We start from the raw sequence: 23559 nt of genomic DNA, 5'->3' as shown, positions 1-23559 counted from the left end.
TGCATTAGATGAGTACTGATTGTATGCTTGTTTGTTTGTGATAGAGTACCCGGAGTGTGCCGCTTGTTACTTCGAATCGCTAGGTTTTGCGGATCATCAGCAAGGCAAGTAACACTTTGATCATACTTTTCATACCCAGTTTTATTGCATTAGATCTATTCCTCAAACAATTGCATGATTAGGATCTGATTAAATTGTGGGAACTGGGAAGTAGTTGAGGTAGTACCTATTACCTGTTTTCTATTCAAACCCTTGGGAGTTACTTCTACGTTGCTATTATTATTGCCATGCTACGCTCGTAGACGTGGATCTGGGTTTGAGAGATATTCATGACAGATGTGAGATGTTTATTACTGGTTCAACTTAAGGTGGCAACTAAAACTCACATCTGGGTGGATTGAGGCACTTGGAGAACCCAGTGTTGTCTGATTTTATAAGGTCCGCCACCCAGGCTCAAAGGGATCATAAGATTATTCATGCTAGAAACTTCCGTGTGCAGCCACAAGCTATTATGGGCTCTAGCATAGTTGAGTAGGTTACAAGATCTCTTGAAGAGGTGGGCTAGCAGATGTAGGGGAAAGTAGGTGTACCGGTCCATCCAGAGTAAAGAGTGATTGTTTCTGAAAGACTGTGTCTCGGTCATCCGTTTCTCAAACATCATGTAGTGCGAGAATCAAGCGGAGGCGATCGAGTCTTGTGGGGAAAAGTGCGCAAACCTCTGCAGAGTGTACAAACTAATCATGATTAGCCGTGTCCCCGGTTATGGACAAATTGAGTATCTAGTACCTGGATTATCATTTGAATCTCATCACTATGTTACTTTTAATTAATTTTGTTGGGTTAATGATGACACTTAATTGGGATTGAGTTGGAGGTACCTTCTGAATGTTTAACAACCACCATGATAGTTAAATAAAATTTATTCCTTTGCAGTAGGGAAAAATTGGCTTTTCGCAAAACTGTAACCATAGAGCTTTCCACCAGCCGTATACGCATGTAGTATAGCATTATTATTGTTCATTATTCTCTATGTGTTACATTGTCAGCATATTCTATGTGCTGACCCGTTTTCGGGCTGCAACGTTTCATGTTGCAGACTTTTCAGACGACGAGTAAGGTGCCGTAGGTCATGGTCTTATACTCAGTGATGCCGCTGGAGTTGATGGACTCACTTATCTTCCAAGTCTTCCGCTGTTATCGTTATTAGATGGCCTTAAGCCATGGTTATCATACTTAATCTCTTTGGAGATATTCGATGTAATAAGTGTGTGATTGCTACTCTGTTATAAATCCTCCATTTGTACTGTGCGTGTCAGCATTACTGATCCAGGCATGACACTGATGCACAGCAGCACAGACCATTTGGGGTCTGGTCGCTACATGGTCATACACCAAATGTAAATGGTTTATTGAATCTCGATCTTAGTGATACACATATTCATAATATTGATGCCATAAGATGCAAAGTTGATAATGATAGTGCAACATATTTGTGGCACTGCCGTTTAGGTCATATTGGTGTAAAGCACATGAAGAAACTCCATGCAGATGGACTTTTTGGAATCACTTGATTATGAATCATTTGATACTTGCGAACCATGCCTCATGGGCAAGATGAGTAAAACTCTGTTATCCGGAAAAATGGAGCGAGCCAATGACTTATTGGAAATAATACATACCGATGTATGCGGTCCGATGAGTGTTGAGGCTCGCGGCGAGTATCGTTATTTTCTAACCTTCACAGATGATTTGAGTAGATATGGATATATCTACTTAATGAAACACAAGTCTGAAACATTTGAAAAGTTCAAAGAATTTCAGAGTGAAGTGGAGAATCATCGTAACAAGAAAATAAAGTTTCTACGATCTGATCGCAGAGGTGAATATTTGAGTTATGACTTTGGCCTTCATTTAAAACAATGTGGAGTAGTTTCACAACTCACGCCACCTGGAACACCACAGCATAATGGTGTGTCCGAACGTTGTAACCGTACTTTAATAGATATGGTGCGATCTATGATGTCTCTTACCGATTTACCACTATCGTTTTGGGGTTATGCATTAGAGACAGCTGCATTCACGTTAAATAGGGCACCGTCTAAATCTGTTGAGACACACCGTATGAACTGTGGTTTGGCAAGAAACCTAAGCTGTCGTTTCTTAAAGTTTGGGGTTGCCATGCTTATGTGAAAAAGCTTCAGCCTGATAAGCTCGAACCCAAATCGGAGAAGTGGATCTTCATAGGATACCCTAAGGAAACAATTGGGTACACCTTCTACCACAGATCCGAAGGCAAGATCTTTATTGCCTAGAATGGAACCTTTCTAGAGAAGGAGTTTCTCTTGAAAGAAGTGAGTGGGAGGAAAGTAGAAACTTGATGCGGTAACTATACCTTCTCTCGAATTGGAAAGTAGCACATCAGTGAAATCTATTCCCATGATGCCTACACCAACTAGAGAGGAAGCTGATGATCATGATCATGAAACTTCGGATAAAGTTACTACTAGACCTCGTAGGTCGAACGGAGCACGTTCCGCACCAGAGTCGTATGGTAATCCTGTCCTGAAAGTCATGTTTTTATACCATGGCAAACCTACGAACTATGAAAAAGCTATGATGAGCCCAGATTTCGATAGATGGCTTGAGGCCATGAAATCAGAGATAGGATCCATGTATGAGAACAAAGTGTGGACTTTGGTGGACTTGCCCGATGATCGGCAAGCCATTAAGAATAAATGGATCTTCAAGAGGAAGACAGACGATGATGGTAGTGTTACTATTTACAAAGCTTGAATTGTCGCAAAAGGTTTTCGACTGAAGGAAATATGCCCTAGAGGCAATAATAAAGTTGTTATTTATATTTCCTTATTTCATGATAAATGTTTACTATTCATGCTAGAATCGTATTAACCGAAAACTTGATACATGTGTGAATACATAGACAAAACAAAGTGTCCCTAGTATGCCTCTACTAGACTAGCTCGTTAATCAAAGATGGTTATGTTTCCTGACCATAGACATGTGTTGTCATTTGATGAATGGGATCACATCATTAGGAGATTGATGTGATGGACAAGACCCATCCGTTAGCTTAGCATAATGATCGTTAATTTTGTTTGCTATTGCTTTCTTCATGACTTATACATATTCCTTTGACTATGAGATTATGCAACTCCCGAATACCAGAGGAACACCTTGTGTTCTATCAAACATCACAACGTAACTGGGTGATTATAAAGATGCTCTATAGGTGTCTCCGAAGGTGTTTGTTGGGTTGGCATAGATCGAGATTAGGATTTGTCACTCCAAGTATCGGAGAGGTATCTCAGGGCCCTCTCGGTAATACACATCATGATAAGCCTTGCAAGCAATGTGACTAATGAGTTAGTTATGGGATGATGTATTATGGAATGCGTAAAGAGACTTGCCAGTAACGAGATTGAACTAGGTAAAGATACCAACGATCGAATCTCGGGCAAGTAACATACCGATGACGATGCGCGTCGGAAATGGTTCCAAGGTCGATGTGATCGCCGTCGCCACGCTACCTCTACATCTACCTTCGGGATTGGTTTTAGACCTGAATAATTGTTATTTGGTGCCAGCGTTGAGCATGAACATTATATCTGGATCTTGTTTGATGCGAGACGGTTATTCATTTAAATCAAAGAATAATGGTTGTTCTATTTATATGAGTAATATATTTTATGGTCATGCACCCTTGATGAGTGGTCTATTTTTGTTGAATCACGATTGTGGTGATACACATATTCATAATATTGATGCCAAAAGATGCAAAGTTAATAATGATAGTGCAACATATTTGTGGCACTGCCGTTTAGGTCATATTGGTGTAAAGCGCATGAAGAAACTCCATGCGGATGGGCTTTTGGAATCACTTGATTATGAATCACTTGATGCTTGTGAACCATGCCTCATGGGAAAGATGACTAAGACTCTGTTCTCCGGAACAATGGAGCGAGCTACTGACTTATTGGAAATTATACATACCGATGTATGTCGTCCAATGAGTGTTGAGGCTCGCGGCGGGTATTGTTATTTTCTGACCTTCACAGATGATTTGAGCAGATATGGGTATATCTACTTAATGAAACACAAGTCTCAAACATTTGAAAAGTTCAAAGAATTTCAGAGTGCAGTGGAAAATCATCGTAACAAGAAAATAAAGTTTCTACGATCTGATCGCGGAGGCAAATATTTGAGTTACGAGTTTGGTCGTCATTTAAAACAATGTGGAATAGTTTCGCAACTCACGCCACCTGGAACACCACAGCGTAATGGTGTGTCCGAACGTCGTAACCGTACTTTATTAGATATGGTGCAATCAATGATGTCTCTTACCGATTTACCATCGTTTTGGGGTTATGCATTAGAGACAGCTGCATTCACGTTAAATAGGGCACCATCTAAATCCGTTGAGACGACACCGTATGAAATATGGTTTGGCAAGAAACCTAAGCTATCGTTTCTTAAAGTTTGGGGTTGAGATGCTTATGTGAAAAAGCTTCAACCTGATAAGCTCGAACCCAAATCGGAGAAGTGTGTCTTCATAGGATACCCAAAAGAAACTGTTGGGTACACCTTCTATCATAGATCCGAAGGCAAGATATTTGTTGCTAAGAATGGATCCTTTCTAAAGAAGGAGTTTCTCTTGAAAGAAGTGAGTGGGAGGAAAGTAGAACTTGATGAGGTAATTGTACCTTCTCTTGAATTGGAAAGTAGCTCATCACAGAAAACCATTCCTGTGATGTCTACACCAATTAGTGAGGAAGCTAATGATGATGATCGTGAAACTTCAGATCAAGTTACTACCGAACCTCGTAGGTCAACCAGAGCACGTTCCACACCAGAGTAGTACGGTAACTGTTCTGGAAGTCATGGTACTAGACCATTACGAACCTATGAACTATGAGGAAGCGATGATGAGCCCAGATTCTGCGAAATGGCTTGAGGCCATGAAATCTGAGATGGGATCCATGTATGAGAACAAAGTGTGGACTTTGGTTGACTTGCCCGATCATCGGCAAGCCATAGAGAATAAATGGATCTTCAAGAAGAAGATTGACGTTGATGGTAATGTTACTGTCTACAAAGCTCGAATTGTTGCGAAAGGTTTTCAACAAGTTCAAGGAGTTGACTACGATGAGACCTTCTCACCCGTAGCGATGCTTAAGTCTGTCCGAATTATGTTAGCAATTGCCGCATTTTATGATTATGAAATTTGGCAAATGGACGTCAAAATTGCATTCCTTAATGGACTTCTTAAAGAAGAGTTGTATATGATGCAATTAGAAGGTTTTGTCGATCTTGAAGGTGCTAACAAAGTGTGCAAGCTCCAGCGATCCATTTATGGACTGATGCAAGCATCTCGGAGTTGGAATATACGCTATGATAGTGTGATCAAAGCATATGGTTTTACACAGACTTTCAGAGAAGCCTGCATTTACAAGAAAGTGAGTGGGAGCTCCGTAGCATTTCTAATATTATATGTGGATGACATATTGTTGATTGGAAATGATATAGAATTTCTGGATAGCATAAAAGGATACTTGAATAAGAATTTTTCAATGAAAGACCTCGATGAAGCTGCTTATATATTGGGCATCAAGATCTATAGAGATAGATCAAGACGCTTAATTGGACTTTCACAAAGCACATACCTTGATAAAGTTTTGAAGAAGTTCAAAATGAATCAGTCAAAGAAAGGGTTCTTGCCTGTGTTACAAGGTGTGAAGTTGAGTCAGACTCAATGCCCGACCACTGCGGAAGATAGAGAGAAAATGAAGGTTCTATCATGTATGCAATGCTGTGTACCAGACCTGATGTGTGCCTTGCTATAAGTTTAGCAGGGAGGTACCAAAGTAATTCAGGAGTGGATCACTGGACAGCGGTCAAGAACATACTGAAATACCTGAAAAGGACTAAGGATATGTTTCTCGTTTATGGGGGTGACAAAGAGCTCGTCGTAAATGGTTACGTTGATGCTAGCTTTGAAACTGATCCGGATGACTCTAAGTCGCAGACCGGATACATATTTATATTGAATGGTGGAGCTGTCAGTTGGTGCAGTTCCAAGCAAAGCGTCGTGGCGGGATCTACGTGTGAAGCGGAGTACATAGCTACTTCGGAAGCAGCAAATGAAGGAGTTCATATCCGATCTAGGTGTAATACCTAGTGCATCGGGTCCAATGAAAATCTTTTGTGACAATACTGGAGCAATTGCCTTGGCGAAGGAATCCAAATTTCACAAGAGAACCAAACACATCAAGAGACGCTTCAACTCCATCCGTGATCAAGTCAAGGAGGGAGACATAGAGATTTGCAAAATACATACGGATCTGAATGTTGCAGACCCGTTGACTAAGCCTCTTCCACGCGAAAAACATGATCAGCACCAAGACTCCATGGGTGTTAGAGTCATTACAATGTAATCTAGATTATTGACTCTAGTGCAAGTGGGAGACTAAAGGAAATATGCCCTAGAGGCAATAATAAAATTATTATTTATATTTCCTTATTTCATGATAAATGTTTATTATTCATGCTAGAATTGTATTAACCGGAAACTTGATACATGTGTGAATACAAAGACAAAACAAAGTGTCCCTAGTATGCCTCTACTAGACTAGCTCGTTAATCAAAGATGGTTAAGTTTCCTGACCATAGACATGTTTTGTCATTTGATGAATGGGATCACATTATTAGGAGAATGATGTGATGGACAAGACCCATCCGTTAGCTTAGCATAATGATCGTTCACTTTTATTTCTATTGCTTTCTTCATGACTTATACATATTCCTTTGACTATGAGATTATGCAACTCCCGAATACTAGAGGAACACCTTGTGTGCTATCAAACATCACAACGTAACTGGGTGATTATAAAGATGCTCTATAGGTGTCTCCGAAGGTGTTTGTTGGGTTGGCATAGATCGATATTAGGATTTGTCACTCCAAGTATCGGAGAGGTATCTCAGGGCCCTCTCGGTAATACACATCATGATAAGCCTTGCAGGCAGTGTGACTAATGAGTTAGTTACGGGATGATGTATTACGGAATGATTAAAGAGACTTGCCAGTAACGAGATTGAACTAGGTATGAAGATACCAACGATCGAATCTCGGGCAAGTAACATACCGATGACAAAGGGAATGACGTATGTTGTCATTGCGGTTTGATCGATAAAGATCTTCGTAGAATATGTAGGAACCAACATGAGAATCCAGGTTCCTTTGTTGGTTATCGACCGGAGTTGTGTCTCGGTCATGTATACATAGTTCTCGAACCCGTAGGGTCCGCACGCTTAACGTTCGATGACGATTTGTATTATGAGTTATGTGTTTTGGTGACCGAAGATTGTTCGGAGTCCCAGATGAGATCACGAACATGACGAGGAGTCTCGAAATGGTCGAGAGGTAAAGATTGATATATTGGACGATAGTATTCGGACACCGGAATGGTTCCGGAGTGTTTCGGCTATTTATCAGAGTACCGGGAGGTTACCGGAACCCCCCGGGGAAATTAATGGGCCACATGGGCCATAGGGGAGAGAGAGGGCGGCCCACAAGGGGGTGGCGCCCTCCCCCCATGGGGAGTCCGAATTGGACAAGGGGAGGGGGCACGGCCCCCTTTTCCTTCTCCCTCTCCTTCCCCCTTTCCCCCTCCGATGAAGGGAAGGGGGCCGAATTGGACTCGGAATCCAAGTGGGACTCCTCCCACTTGGCGCGTGATACGTCTCCAACGTATCTATAATTTTTTATTGTTCCATGCTATTATATTATCCATCTAGGATGTTTTATAAGCATTTATATGCTATTTTATATGATTTTTGGGACTAACCTATTAACCTAGAGCCTAGTGAAAGTTTCTGTTTTTTTTCCTTGTTTTTGAGTATCGCAGAAAAGGAAAACCAAACGGAGTCCAATTGACCTGAAAATTGACGGAGCTTATTTTTGGACCAGAAGAAGCCCACGGAGCATCGGAGATGGACCAGGGGAGTCCCGAGGCCACCACGAGGGTGGGGGGCGCCCCCTACCTCATGGCCGCCTCGGGGACCCCCCCTGACTTGTTCCCGATGCCAACACCTCTTATATATATACCCAAACTTCCAAAAAGAAACCTAGATCAGGAGTTCCACCGCCGCAAGCCTCTGTAGCCACCAAAAACAAATTGGGACCCTGTTCCGGCACCCTGCCGGAGGGGGGATCCCTCACCGGTGGCCATCTTCATCATCCCGGCGCTCTCCATGACGAGGAGGGAGTAGTTCACCCTCGGGGCTGAGGGTATGTACCAGTAGCTATGTGTTTGATCTCTTTCTCTCGTGTTCTTGATTTGGCACCATCTTGATGTATCGCGAGCTTTGCTATTATAGTTGGATCTTATGATGTTTCTCCCCCTCTACTCTCTTGTAATGGATTGAGTTTTCCCTTTGAAGTTATCTTATCGGATTGAGTCTTTAAGGATTTGAGAACACTTGATGTATGTCTTGCATGTGCTTATCTGTGGTGACAATGGGATATTCACATGATCCACTTGATGTATGTTTTGGTGATCAACTTGCGAGTTCCGTAACCTCGTGAACTTATGCATAGGGGTTGGCACACGTTTTCGTCTTGACTCTCCGGTAGAAACTTTGGGGCACTCTTTGAAGTTCTTTGTGTTGGTTGAATAGATGAATCTGAGATTGTGTGATGCACATCGTATAATCATACCCACGGATACTCGAGGTGGCATTTGAGTATCTAGGTGACATTAGGGTTTTGGTTGATTTGTATCTTAAGGTGTTATTCTAGTATGAACTCTATGATAGATCGAACGGAAAGAATAGCTTCGTGTTATTTACTATGGACTCTTGAATAGATCGATCAGAAAGGATAACTTTGAGGTGGTTTCGTACCCTACAATAATCTCTTCGTTTGTTCTCCACTGTTAGTGACTTTGGAGTGACTCTTTGTTTCATGTTGAGGGATTGTTAGATGATCCAATTATGTTATTATTGTTGAGAGAACTTGCACTAGTGAAAGTATGAACCCTAGGCCTTGTTTCCTAGCATTGCAATACCGTCTGTGCTCACTTTTATCAATAGATACCTTGCTGTTTTTATATTTTCAGATTACAAATACCCATATCTACCATCCATATTGCACTTGTATCACCATCTCTTCGCCGAACTAGTGCACCTATACAATTTACCATTGTATTGGGTGTGTTGGGGACACAAGAGACTTTTTGTTATTTGGTTGCAGGGTTGTTTGAGAGAGACCATCTTCATCCTACGCCTCCCATGGATTGATAAACCTTAGGTCATCCACTTGAGGGAAATTTGCTACTGTCCTACAAACCTCTGCTCTTGGAGGCCCAACAACGTCTACAAGGAGAAGGTTGCGTAGTAGACATCAAGCTCTTTTCTGGCGCCGTTGCCGGGGAGGTGAGTGCTTGAAGGTATATCTTTAGATCTTGCAATCGAATCTTTTTGTTTCTTGTTTTATCACTAGTTTAGTTTATAAAAGAAAACTACAAAAAATGGAATTAAGGGTGCCTCATATGCTTCATCTTTTTAATATCTTTCGTGAGAATGATGGGAAGGAAAATTGTGCTCGAGTACTAGAAGAAGAATTACATAGAATGCTTGGCATAAAATATCTATGAGCATGATTGCAATGTTGTTAGTATGAACTTTTGAATACCCATGATGCTAATGATATGCAAAGCCACAAGCTTGGGGATGCTCTGTTTGATGAACATGATATGTTTAGTCCCCCAAGTTTTGATGAGCAAATTTATTATGATGAAAGCATGCCTCCTATCTATGATGATTATTGTGATGACATGTATGCTATAAAGAATAATGATAACCATGAAACTTGTCATCATGATTTTAATTTTCAATTGGATTATGCTTCACATGATAGTTATTTTGTTGAGTTTGCTCCCACTATTATTCATGAGAAGAAATTTGCTTATGTGGAGAGTAATAAAAATTCTATGCTTGTGCATCATGAGAATAATGCTTTATGTGATGGTTATATTGTTGAATTCATTCATGATGCTACTGAAAATTATTATGACGGAGGAATATATGCTTGTAGGAATTGCAATAATATCAAGTTTCCTCTCTATGTGCTTAAAGTTTTAAAGTTATGCTTGTTTTGCCTTCCTATGCTAGTTAATTATTGTTCCCATAAGTTGTTTGCTCACAAAATCCCTATGCATAGGAAGTGGGTTAGACTTAAATGTGCTAGTCATATTCTTCATGATGCTCTCTTTATGTTTCAATTCTTATCTTTTATGTGAGCATCATTGAAATCATCATGCCTAGCTAGGGGCGTTAAACGTTAGCGCTTGTTGGGAGGCAACCCAATTTTATTTTTGTTCCTTGCTTTTTGTTCCTGTTTTTAGTAATAAATAAACCATCTAGCCTCTGGTTAGATGTGGTTTTATGTTTTAATTAGTGTTTGTGCCAAGTAAGACCTATAGGATCTTCTTGGATGATAATTATTTGATCTTGCTGAAAAACACAGAAACTTTCTGCTCACGAAAACAATTGTTAAAAATCACCAGAAAGTGATAAAATACTGATTCCAATTTCAGTAGATCAATAATCAAATTATCTAGGCCTTCCTATTTTGGCAGATTTTTCTGAGTTCCAGAAGTTTGCGTTTGATGCAGATTACTACTGACTGTTCTGCTTTTGACAGATTCTGTTTTCTATGTGTTGTTTGCTTATTTTGATGAATCTATGAGTAGTATCGGAGGGTATGAACCATAGATAAGTTGGAATATAGTATATATTACAACAATATGAATTTATAATGAGTTCACAACAGTACCTAAGTGGTGATTTATTTTCTTATACTAATGCAGCTTACGAGTTTTCTGTTAAGTTTTGTGTTGTGAAGTTTTCAAGTTTTGGGTAAAGATTCGATGGACTATGGAATAAGGAGTGGCAAGAGCCTAATCTTGGGGATGCCCAAGGTAATATTCAAGGACAACCAAAAGCCTAAGCTTGGGGATGCCCCAGATGGCATCCCCTCTTTCGTCTTCGTTCATCGGTAACTTTACTTGGAGCTATATTTTTATTCACCACATGATATGTGTTTTGCTTGGAGCGTCATTTTATTTTCTTTAGTTTTGCTTGCTGTTTGAATAAAATACCAAGATATGAAATTCTTAAATGTTAGAGTCTTCACATAGCTACGTAATTATTCAACTACTCATTGATCTTCACTTATATCTTTTGGAGTAGTTTATCATTTGCTCTAGTGCTTCACTTATATCCTTTTAGAGCACGGCGGTGGTTTTATTTTTAAGAAATATATGAACTCTCATGCCTCACTTATATTATTTTGAGAGTCTTTAGAACAGCATGGTAATTTGCTTTGGTTATAAATTTAGTCCTAATATGATAGGCATCCAAGAGGGATATAATAAAAACTTTCATATAAAGTGCATTGAATACTATGAGAAGTTTGATTCCTTATGATTGTTTTGAGATATGAAGATGGTGATATTAGAGTCATGCTAGTGGAGTAGTTGTGAATTTGAGAGATACTTGTGTTAAAGTCTGTGATTCCCGTAGCATGCATGTATGGTGAACCGTTATGTGATGAAGTCGGAGCATGATTTATTTTTTTGATTGTCTTCCTTATGAGTGGCGGTCGGGGACGAGCGATGGTCTTTTCCTACCAATCTATCCCCCTAGGAGCATGCGCGTAGTACTTCGTTTCGATAACTAATAGATTTTTGCAACAAGTATGTGAGTTCTTTATGACTAATGTTGAGTCCATGGATTATACGCACTCTCACCCTTCCACCATTGCTAGCCTCTCTAGTATCGTGCAACTTTCGCCGGTACCATACACCCACCATTACCTTCCTCAAAACAGCCACCATACCTACCTATTATGGCATTTCCATAGTGCTACCTCTTGAGCACTGCGTTGGTTTTCCCTTGAAGAGGAAAGGGTGATGCAGTAAAGCAGCGTAAGTATTTCCCTCAGTTTTTGAGAACCAAGGTATCAATCCAGTAGGAGGCCACGCACGAGTCCCTCGCACCTACACAAACAAATAAATCCTCGCAACCAACGCGATAAGGGGTTGTCAATCCCTACATGATCACTTACGAGAGTGAGATCTGATAGATATGATAAGATAATATTTTTGGTATTTTTATAATAAACATGCAAAGTAAAATAGAAAGCAATAAGAATAACTAAGTGTTGGAAGATTAATATGATGGAAAATAGACCCGGGGGCCATATGTTTCACTAGTGGCTTCTCTCAAGAGCATAGGTATTTACGGTGGGTGAACAATTACTGTTGAGCAATTGACAGAATTGAGCATAGTTATGAGGATATCTAGGTATGATCATGTATATAGGCATCACGTCCGAGACAAGTAGACCGACTCCTGCCTGCATCTACTACTATTACTCCACACATTGACCGCTATCCAGCATGCATCTAGAGTATTAAGTTCATAAGAACAGAGTAATGCTTTAAGCAAGATGACATGTTGTAGAGGGATAAACTCATGCAATATGATATAAACCCCATCTTGTTATCCTCGATGGCAACAATACAATACGTGCCTTGCTGCCCCTACTGTCACTAGGAAAGGACACCACAAGATTGAACCCAAAGCTAAGCACTTCTCCCATTGCAAGAAAGATCAATCTAGTAGGCCAAACCAAACTGATAATTCGAAGAGACTTGCAAAGATAACCAATCATACATAAAAGAATTCAGAGAATATTCAAATATTGTTCATAGATAAACTTGATCATAAACCCACAATTCATCGGTCTCAACAAACACACCGCAAAAGAAGATTACATCGAATAGATCTCCACGAGAGAGGGGGAGAACATTGTATTGAGATCCAAAAAGAGATAAGAAGCCATCTAGCTAATAACTATGGACCCGAAGGTTTGAGGTAAACTACTCACACATCATCGGAGAGGCTATGGTGTTGATGTAGAAGCCCTCCGTGATCGATGCCCCCTCCGGCGGAGCTCCGGAAAAGGCCCCAAGATGGGATCTCACGGTTACAGAAGGTTGCAGCGGTGGAATTAGGATTTTGGCTCCGTACCTGGTAGTTTGGGGGTACGTAGGTATATATAGGAGGAAGGAGTACGTCGGTGGAGCAACAGGGGGCCCACGAGGGTGGAGGGCGCGCCCCCCTACCTCGTTCCCTCCTGGTTGATGTCTTGACGTAGGGTCCAAGTCCTCTGGATCACGTTCGTTTCAAAAATCATGTTCCCGAAGGTTTCATTCCGTTTGGACTCCGTTTGATATTCTTTTTCTGCGGAACTCTGAAATAGGCAAAAAACAGCAATTCTGGGCTGGGCCTCCGGTTAATAGGTTAGTCCGAAAAGTAATATAAAAGTGTATAATAAAGCCCAATAATGTCCAAAACAGCATATAATATAGCATGGAGCAATCAAAAATTATAGATACGTTGGAGACGTATCAAGCATCCCCAAGCTTAATTCCTGCTCGTCCTCGAGTAGGTAAATGATAAAAACAGAATTTTTGATGTGGAATGCTACTTGGCATAAGTTCAATGTAATTCTTCTTAATTGTGGTATGAATATTCAGATCCGAAAGATTCAAGATAAAAGTTCAATATTGACATAAAAATAATAATACTTCAAGCATACTAACTAAGCAATTATGTCTTCTCAAAATAACATGGCCAAAGAAAGTTCATCCCTACAGAATCATATAGTTTAGTCATGCTCCATTTTCATCACACAAGAATGCTCTCATCATGCACAACCTCAATGACAAGCCAAGCAATTGTTTCATACTTTAGTAATCTCAAACCTTTTCAACTTTCACGCAATACATGAGCGTGAGCCATGGATATAGCACTATGGGTGGAATAGAATATAATGATGGGGGTTATGTGGAGAAGACAAAAAGGGAGAAAATCTCACATCAACGAGGCTAATCAATGAGCTATGGAGATGCCCATCGATTGATGTTAATGCAAGGAGTAGGGATTGCCATGCAATGGATGCACTAGAGCTATAAATATATGAAAGCTCAACAAAAGAAACTAAGTGGGTGTGCATCCAACTTGCTTGCTCATGAAGACCTAGGGCACTTGAGGAGGCCCATTGTTGGAATATACAAGCCAAGTTCTATAAAGAAAAATTCCCACTAGTATATGAAAGTGACAAAACAAGAGACTCTCTATCATGAAGATCATGGTGCTACTTTGAAGCACAAGTGTGGAAAAAGGATAGTAACATTGTCCCTTTTTATTTCCCCCTTTTTTGGGCCTTCCTTTTTTTATTTGGCCTTTCTTTTTTTGGGGACAATGCTCTATTAATGATGATCATCACACTTCTATTTATTTACAAATCAAAGATTACAACTCGATACTAGAACAAAGTATGACTCTATATGAATGCCTCCGGCGGTGTACCGGGATATGCAATGAATCAAGAGTGACATGTATGAAAGAATTATGAATGGTGGCTTTGCCACAAATACTATGTCAACTACATGATCATGCAAAAGCAATATGACAATGATGAACGTGTCATGATAAACGGAACGGTGGAAAGTTGCATGGCAATATATCTCGGAATGGCTATGGAAATGCCATAATAGGTAGGTATGGTGGCTGTTTTGAGGAAGATATAAGGAGGTTTATGTGTGAAAGAGCGTATCATATCACGGGGTTTGGATGCACCGGCGAAGTTTGCACCAACTCTCAATGTGAGAAAGGGCAATGCACGGTACCGAAGAGGCTAGCAATGGTGGAAAGGTGAGAGTGCATATAATCCATGGACTCAACATTAGTCATAAAGAACTCACATACTTATTGCAAAAATCTACAAGTCATCAAAAACCAAGCACTACACGCATGCTCCTAGGGGGATAGATTGGTAGGAAAAGACCATCGCTCGTCCCCGACCGCCACTCATAAGGAGGACACTCAAAGAACACCTCATGTTTCAAATTTGTTACATAATGTTCACCATACGTGCATGCTACGGGACTTGCAAACTTCGACACAAGTATTTCTCAAATTCACAACTACTCAACTAGCACAACTTTGATATCACTACCTCCATGTCTCAAAACAATCATCAAGCATCAAACTTCTCTTAGTATTCAACACACTCATAAGAAAGTTTTTACTAGTCTTGAATACCTACCATATTAGGATTATTTAAGAAAATTACCATGCTGTTTAAGACTCTCAAAATAATATAATTGAAGCATGAGAGAATAATAGTTTCTATAAAACAAAACCACCACCGTGCTCTGAAAGATATAAGTGAAACACTAGAGCAAAAACTATATAACTCAAAAGATATAAGTGAAGCACATAGAGTATTCTAATAATTTCTGAATCACGTGTGTCTCTCTTAAAAGGTGTGTACAGCAAATATGATTGTGGTAAACTAAAAAGCAAAGACTCAAATCATACAAGACGCTCCAAGCAAAACACATATCATGTGGTGAATAAAAATATAGCTCCAAGTAAAGTTACCGATGGAAGTAGACGAAAGAGGGGATGCCTTCCGGGGCATCCCCAAGCTTTGGCTTTTAGGTGTCCTTATATTATCTTGGGGTTGCCATGGGCATCCCCAAGCTTAGGCTCTTGCCACTCCTTGTTCCATAATCCATCGAATCTTTCACCCAAAACTTGAAAACTTCACAACACAAAACTCAGCAGAAAATCTCGTGAGCTCCGTTAGCGAAAGAAAACAAAAGACCACTTCAAGGTACTGTAATGAACTCATTCTTTATTTATATTGGTATTAAAACTACTGTATTCCAACTTATATATGGTTTATAAACTCTTTTACTAGCCATAGATTCATCAAAATAAGCAAACAATACACGAAAAACAGAATCTGTCAAAAACAGAACAGTCTGTAGTAATCTGTAACTAACGCAAACTTCTGGAACTCCAAAAAATCTACCAAAATAGGAAGACCTACACAATTTGTTTATTGATCAGAAGCAGTTTGAATCAATATTTTATCACGTTCTGGTTATTTTTAACAATTATTTTCGTGAACAGAAAGTTTCTGGAATTTTCAGCAAGATCAAATAACTATCATCCAAGAAGATCCTATAGGTTTAACTTGGCACAAACACTAATTAAAACATAAAAAGACATCTAACCAGAGGCTAGATCAAAGATTTATTCCTAAACAGAAGCAAAAAGCAAAAAAACTAAAAATAAAATTGGGTTGCCTCCCAACAAGCGCTATCGTTTAACGCCCCTAGCTAGGCATAATAGCAAGGATAGATCTAGGTATTGCCATCTTTGGTAGGCAATCCATAAGTGGCTCTCATAATAGATTCATATGGTAATTTTATTTTCTTTCTAGGGAAGTGTTACATGCCTTTCCTTAACGGAAATTGGAATCTAATATTCCCTTCCTTCATATCAATGATTGCACCAATCGTTCTAAGGAAAGGTCTACCAAGAATAATAGGACATGAAGGATTGCAATCTATATCAAGAACAATAAAATCTACGGGCACATAATTCCTATTTGAAACAATAAGAACATCATTAATTCTTCCCATAGGTTTCTTAATAGTGGAATCCGCAAGGTGCAAGTTTAGAGAGCAATCATCAAAATCACGGAAACCTAACAAATCACACAAAGTCTTTGGAATCGTGGAAACACTAGCACCCAAATCACACAAAGCATAGCATTCATGATCTTTAATTTTAATTTTAATAGTAGGTTCCCATTCATCATAAAGTTTTCTAAGGATAGAAACTTCCAACTCAAGTTTTTCTTCATAAGATTGCATTAAAGCATCAACGATATGTTTGGTAAAGGCTTTATTTTGACTATAAGCATGAGGAGAATTTAGCACGGATTGCAACAAGGAAATACAATCTATTAAAGAAAAATTATCATAACTAAATTCCTTGGAATCCAAAATAGTGGGTTCATTAATATCTAGAGTTTTGTCCTCTTCAATCCCACTTTTATCAATTTTAGCATCAAGATCTAAAAACTCCGAATTTCTGGAACGCCTTCTAGGTAAAGGTGGATCATATTCAGTCCCATTATTATCAAGATTCATATTGCAAAACAAAGATTTAATAGGGGACACATCAATAACTTTTAGATCTTCATCTCTATTTTCAAAGTTTTCCGGTTTAGCGGCCATCTTATTAACTAAGGTGGCCTGATTATCCGAAATTTCAGCTATTAACTTCTCAAGATGAGCAATTTGGGATCTCAAACCATCAAATTCTTTAGACATATCATCGAGCTCTTTATTCATATAACTCATAAAGCTTTTCTGTTCCTTAAGCTCGTTTCTAAAGAAATTGTTATGTTCAAATTGTAAGACCATGCAACTCCTAACGTTGCTTTCGATCTCTTCTAGCCTTTCGATCTCTTGGTAGAGCCATCGAGACAAACAAGCAATCCAACACATGAGCAAACAAGAAGCAAGCGGGAAAAGAGGAGAACAGAAATGAGAGGGCGAATAAAACAATAAGGGTGAAGTGGGGGAGAGGAAAACGAGAGGCAAATGGCAAATAATGTAATGCGGGAGATAAGGGTTTGTGATAGGTACTTGGTATGTTGACTTTTGCATGGACTCCCCGGCAACGGCGCCAGAAATCCTTCTTGCTACCTCTTGAGCACTGCGTTGGTTTTCCCTTGAAGAGGAAAGGGTGATGCGGTAAAGCAGCGTAAGTATTTCCCTCAGTTTTCGAGAACCAAGGTATCAATCCAGTAGGAGGCCACGCACGAGTCCCTCGCACCTACACAAACAAATAAATCCTCGCAACCAACGTGATAAGGGGTTGTCAATCCCTACACGGTCACTTACGAGAGTGAGATCTGATAGATATGATAAGATATATTTTTGGTATTTTTATAATAAAGATGCAATGTAAAATAGAAAGCAATAAGAATAACTAAGTGTTGGAAGATTAATATGATGGAAAATAGACCCGGGGGCCATAGGTTTCACTAGTGGCTTCTCTCAAGAGCATAGGTATTTACGGTGGGTGAACAGATTACTGTTGAGCAATTGACAGAATTGAGCATAGTTATGAGGATATCTAGGTATGATCATGTATATAAGTAGATCGACTCCTGCCTGCATCTACTACTATTACTACACACATCGACCGCTATCCAGCATGCATCTAGAGTATTAAGTTCATCAGAACAGAATAACGCTTTAAGCAAGATGACATGATGTAGAGGGACAAACTCATGCAATATGATATAAACCCCATCTTGTTATCCTCGATGGCAACAATACAATACGTGCCTTGCTGCCCCTACTGTCACTCGGAAAGGACACCGCAAGATTGAACCCAAAGCTAAGCACTTCTCCCATTGCAAGGAAGATCAATCTAGTAGGCCAAACCAAACTGATAATTCGAAGAGACTTGCAAAGATAACCAATCATACATAAAAGAATTCAGAGAAGATTCAAATATTGTTCATAGATAAACTTGATCATAAACCCACAATTCATCGGTCTCAACAAACACACCGCAAAAGAAGATTACATCGAATAGATCTCCACGAGAGAGGGGGAGAACATTGTATTGAGATCCAAAAAGAGAGAAGAAGCCATCTAGCTAATAACTATGGACCCGAAGGTCTGAGGTAAACTACTCACACATCATCGGAGAGGCTATGGTGTTGATGTAGAAGCCCTCCGTGATCGATGCCCCCTCCGGTGGAGCTCCAGAAAAGGCCCCAAGATGGGATCTCACAGGTACAGAAGGTTGCGGCAGTGGAATTAGGGTTTTGGCTCCGTATCTGGTAGTTTGGGGGTACGTAGGTATATATAGGAGGAAGGAGTACGTCGGTGGAGCAACAGGGGGCCCACGAGGGTGGAGGGCGCACCCAGGGGGTAGGCATGCCCCCTACCTCGTGCCCTCCTGGTTGATGTCTTGACGTAGGGTCCAAGTCCTCTGGATCACGTTCGTTCCAAAAATCACGTTCCCGAAGGTTTCATTCCGTTTGGACTCCGTTTGATATTCTTTTTCTGCGAAACTCTGAAATAGGCAAAAAACAGCAATTCTGGGCTGGGCCTCCGGTTAATAGGTTAGTCCCAAAAGTAATATAAAAGTGTATAATAAGGCCCAATAATGTCCAAAACAACATATAATATAGCATGGAGCAATCAAAAATTATAGATACGTTGGGGACGTATCACATAGCCATTCCGAGATATATTGCCATGCAACTTTCCACCGTTCGGTTTATTATGACACGTTCCATCATTGTCATATTGCTTTGCATGATCATGTGGTTGACATCGTATTTGTGGCAAAGCCACCTTCATAATTCTTTCATACATGTCACTCTTGATTCATTGCACATCCCGGTACACCGCCGGAGGCATTCATATAGAGTCATATTTTGTTCTAAGTATCGAGTTGTAATTCATGAGTTGTAAGTAAATAAAAGTGTGATGACCATCATTATTAGAGCATTGTCCCAGTGAGGAAAGGATGATGGAGACTATGATTCCCCCACAAGTCGGGATGAGACTCCGGACGAAAAATAAAAAAAGGAAAAAAAGAGGCCATAAAAAAGAGAAAAGGCCCAAATAAATAAAAAAATGAGAGAAAAAGAAAGAAGGGGCAATGCTACTATCCTTTTACCACACTTGTGCTTCAAAGTAGCACCATGATCTTCATGATAGAGAGTCTCCTATGTTGTCACTTTTTTTATACTAGTGGGAATCTTTTATTATAGAACTTGGCTTGTATATTCCAATGATGGGCTTCCTCAAAATGCCCTAGGTCTTCATGAGCAAGCGAGTTGGATGCACACCCACTTAGTTTCTTTTGTTGAGCTTTCATACACTTATAGCTCTAGTGCATCCGTTGCATGGCAATCCCTACTCACTCACATTGATATCTATTGATGGGCATCTCCATAGCCCGTTGATACGCCTAGTTGATGTGAGACTATCTTCTCCTTTTTTGTCTTCTCCACAACCACCATTCTATTCCACATATAGTGCCATGTCCATGGCTCACGCTCATGTATTGCGTGAAGATTGAAAAAGTTTGAGAACATCAAAAGTATGAAACAATTGCTTGGCTTGTCATTGGGGTTGTGCATGATTTAATATTTTTTGTGATGAAGATAGAGCATAGCCAGACTATATGATTTTGTAGGGATAACTTTCTTTGGCCATGTTATTTTGAGAAGACATGATTGCTTTGTTAGTATGCTTGAAGTATTATTATTTTTATGTCAATATTAAACTTTTGTCTTGAATCTTTCGGATCTGAACATTCATGCCACAATAAAGAAAATTACATTGAGAATTATGCTAGGTAGCATTCCACATCAAAAAAATTTCATTTCCCTACTCGAGGACGAGCAGGAATTAAGCTTGGGGATGCTTGATACGTCTCCAACGTATCTATAATTTTTTATTGTTCCATTCTATTATATTATCCATCTAGGATGTTTTATAAGCATTTATATGCTATTTTATATGATTTTTGGGACTAACCTATTAACCCAGAGCCCAGTGCCAGTTTCTGTTTTTCCTTATTTTTGAGTATCACAGAAAAGGAAAACCAAACGAAGTCCAATTGACCTAAAAATTGACAGAGCTTATTTTTGGACCAGAAGAAGCCCACGGAGCATCGGTGATGGACCAGGGGAGTCCCGAGGCCACCACGAGGGTGGGGGCGGTGCCCTACCCCCCTGGGCGTGCCCCCTGCCTCGTGGCCGCCTCGAGGACCCCCTGACTTGTTCCCGACGCCAACACCTCTTATATATACCCAAACTTCCAGAAAGAAACCTAGATCGGGAGTTCTGCCGCCGCAAGCCTCTGTAGCCACCAAAAACAAATCGGGACCCTGTTTCGGCACCCTGCCGGAGGGGGGGATCCCTCACCGGTGGCCATCTTCATCATCCCGGCACTCTCGATGACGAGGAGGGAGTAGTTCACCCTCGGGGCTGAGGGTATGTACCAGTAGCTATGTGTTTGATCTCTTTCTCTCGTGTTCTTGATTTGGCACGATTTTGATGTATCACGAGCTTTGTTATTATAGTTGGATCTTATTATGTTTCTCCCCCTCTACACTCTTGTAATGAATTGCGTTTTCCCTTTGAAGTTATCTTATCAGATTGAGTCTTTAAGGATTTGAGAACACTTGATGTATGTCTTGCATGTGCTTATCTGTGGTGACAATGGGATATTCACATGATCCACTTGATGTATGTTTTGGTGAACAACTTGCGAGTTCCATAACCTCGTGAACTTATGCATAGGGGTTGGAACACATTTTCATCTTCACTCTCCGGTAGAAACTTTGGGGCACCCTTTGAAGTTCTTTGTGTTGGTTGAATAGATGAATTTGAGATTGTGTGATGCATATCGTATAATCATACCCACGGATACTCGAGGTGACATTGGAGTATCTAGGTGACATTAGGGTTTTGGTTGATTTGTATCTTAAGGTGTTATTCTAGTACGAACTCTATGATAGATCGAACGGAAAGAATAGCTTCGTGTTATTTTACTACGGACTCTTGAATAGATCGATCAGAAAGGATAACTTTGAGGTGGTTTCGTACCCTACAATAATCTCTTCGTTTGTTCTCTGCTGTTAGTGACTTTGGAGCCACTCTTTGTTGCATGTTGACGGATTGTTAGATGATCCAATTATGTTATTATTGTTGAGAGAACTTGCACTAGTGAAAGTATGAACCCCTAGGCCTTGTTTCCTAGCATTGCAATACCGTTTGTGCTCACTTTTATCAATAGATACCTTGCTGTTTTTATATTTTCAGATTACAAATACCCATATCTACCATCCATATTGCACTTGTATCACCATCTCTTCGCCGAACTAGTGCACCTATACAATTTACCATTGTATTGGGTGTGTTGGGGACACAAGAGACTCTTTGTTATTTGGTTGCAGGGTTGTTTGAGAGAGACCATCTTCATCCTATGCCTCCCACGGATTGATAAACCTTAGGTCATCCACTTGAGGGAAATTTGCTACTGTCCTACAAACCTCTGCACTTGGAGGCCCAACAACGTCTACAAGGAGAAGGTTGCATAGTAGACATCAGCGCGGCCCTAGGCCGCCTCCTCCCCTCTCCTCCTTTATATACAGGGGTAGGGTGGCACCCCAAAGCATATCAATTGTTTCTTAGCCATGTGTAGTGCCCCCCTCCACAGTTTACTCATCCGGTCATATTGTCGTAGTGCTTAGGTGAAGCCCTGCCCGGATCACATCACCATCACTGTCACCACGCCGTCGTGCTGACAAAACTCTCCCTTGACACTTTGCTGGGTCAAGAGTTCGAGGGATGTCATCGAGATGAACGTGTTCTGAACTCGGAGGTGTCGTACGTTCGGTACTTGATCGGTTGGATCGCGAAGACGTTCGACTACATCAACCGCGTTAAACTAACGCTTCCGCTTTCGGTCTACGAGGGTAGGTGGACATACTCTCCCCTCTTGTTTCTATGCATCTCCTAGATAGATCTTGCGTGATCGTAGGAATTTTTTTGAAATTGCAAGCTACGTTCCCCAACATCGGCAAGTTTAAAGTGTTGACTACGATTAGATTTTCTCACTCGTATCGATGCTTAAGTCTGTCCGAATCATGTTAGTAATTGCCGCATTTTATGAAATCTAGCAAATGGATATCAAAACTGCATCCCTTAATGGATTTATTAAATAAGAGTTGTATATGATGCAACCAGAAGGTTTTGTCAATCCTAAAGGTGCTAACAAAATGTGTAAGCTCCAGCGATCCATCTATGGACTGGTGCAAGCATCTCGGAGTTGGGATATACGCTTTGATGAGTTGATCAAAGCATATAATTTTATACAGACTTGCAGTGAAGCCTGTATTTACAAAAAAGTGAGTGGGAGCACTACAGCCTTTCTGATAAGTATATGTGAATGACATATTGTTGATCGGAAATGATGTAGAATTTTCTAGAAAGCATAAAGGAGTGTTTGAAATCAGTTTTTTCAAAGAAAGACCTCGGTGAAGCTGCTTACATATTGGGCATCAAGATCTATAGTGATAGATCAAGATGCTTGATAAGACCTTCGATGAGTACATACCTTGATAAGATTTTGAAGGAGTTCAAAATAGATAAGTTAAAGAAGGAGTTCTTGCCTGAGTTGTAAGGTATGAAGTTGAGTAAGACTCAAAACCCAACCACAACAGAAGATAGAGAGAGAATGAAAGTCATTCCCTATGCCTCAGACATAGGTTCTATAAAGTATGCCATGCTGTATACCAGACCTATTGTGTACCTTGCCATGAGTTTGGCACGGGGGTACAATAGTGATCCAGGAGTAGATCACTGGACATCGGTCAAAATTATCCTTAGGTACCTAAACAGGACTAAGGAAATGTTTCTCGGTTATGGAGGTGACAAAGAGTTCGTCGTAAAGGGTTACGTCGTTGCAAGCTTTGACATTGATCCAGATGACTCTAATTCTCAATCTGGATACATATTGAAAGTGGGAGCAATTAGCTAGAGTAGATCATGCCGAGTATTGTAGA

Source organism: Aegilops tauschii, chromosome 5 (assembly GCF_002575655.3).
Source record: "Aegilops tauschii subsp. strangulata cultivar AL8/78 chromosome 5, Aet v6.0, whole genome shotgun sequence".
In the NCBI taxonomy this organism is placed as follows: Eukaryota; Viridiplantae; Streptophyta; class Magnoliopsida; order Poales; family Poaceae; genus Aegilops; species Aegilops tauschii.
This window is presented reverse-complemented; position numbering follows the sequence as displayed.